The 908-nt window shown below is 39.9% G+C and overlaps 1 non-coding gene across 1 annotated transcript; it reads right to left on the bottom strand.

Annotated features, from left to right (window-relative positions):
• Window positions 1–600: 600 nt before the first annotated feature.
• Window positions 601–707, bottom strand: LOC139873911 (small nucleolar RNA R71). Its single transcript, XR_011767622.1, has one exon. It is a non-coding gene; the product is annotated as a small nucleolar RNA R71 (small nucleolar RNA).
• Between the last annotated feature and the right edge of the window lie 201 nt (window positions 708–908).

Here is a 908-nt window from a genome sequence, read left to right as displayed (position 1 = left end):
TTAGATTACCTTAGATTGCCTTAGATTAAATTAGATTACCTTAGAATTAGATTAGATTAGTTTGGCTTATTATAATTTTAGCTTATTTGCGAAAAATTAAAAACAAAAAAGCATACCTAGTGTATGACCCAAACCCGATCTAGACCAGATCCGTTGTTATTCGTACGTGATCCAGACGCAATAATCTCTAAAGCACGCAAGGAAGCACGAATCAGAAACCAAATGGCGTTACGCGTTACTTTAGCAGAAAACACGAAACCCTCGATTGAAGGTCGAGGAGGACCAATCAGATTTCCAGAGATTCAAGGACACTCGTTCGAGTTAAAACATCACATCATCCAGCTCATTCAGAATAGCTGTCAGTTTCATGGATTACCGAATGATGATCCTAATTCTCACCTTGATAAATTCATATCTCTTTCGAACTCCTACAAACAGCCAGGGATAGGATAAGATATAGTCCGGCTCTACTTGTTCCCCTATTCTCTCACTAATCATGCTCAAACTTGGTTTGAAGGACTGGAGAAAGATTCCATCACGTCATGGACGGAGATGGCGACTAAATTCCTAACCAAATATTTCCCTCCTTCTAAACAAACCAAACTGAAGAATGACATCATTAACTTCAAACAAAGTTATGATGAATCTCTTTACACTGCATGGGAGCGTTTCAAAACCCTGCTGAAGAAATGCCCTAATCACCAACTAGAACGGTCAGCCCAAATTTGTACCTTCTACAATGGTCTTACGGTAAATCATAGGACGACGATCGATGCAGCAGCTCAAGGGAATCTGATGAATCAAACCACAGATGAAGCATAGAAATTGCTCGAGAACATGACGATGCATCATCATGACTGGAACAGTGGTGAAATAACTTCATCATCTGCCCCACTCTCTGCACTTAA

This window comes from Rutidosis leptorrhynchoides, chromosome 10 (assembly GCF_046630445.1).
Source record: "Rutidosis leptorrhynchoides isolate AG116_Rl617_1_P2 chromosome 10, CSIRO_AGI_Rlap_v1, whole genome shotgun sequence".
Lineage (NCBI taxonomy): Eukaryota > Viridiplantae > Streptophyta > Magnoliopsida > Asterales > Asteraceae > Rutidosis > Rutidosis leptorrhynchoides.
Note: the sequence above shows the minus strand (reverse complement) of the source record. Positions and strands in the feature narration are given on the sequence as shown.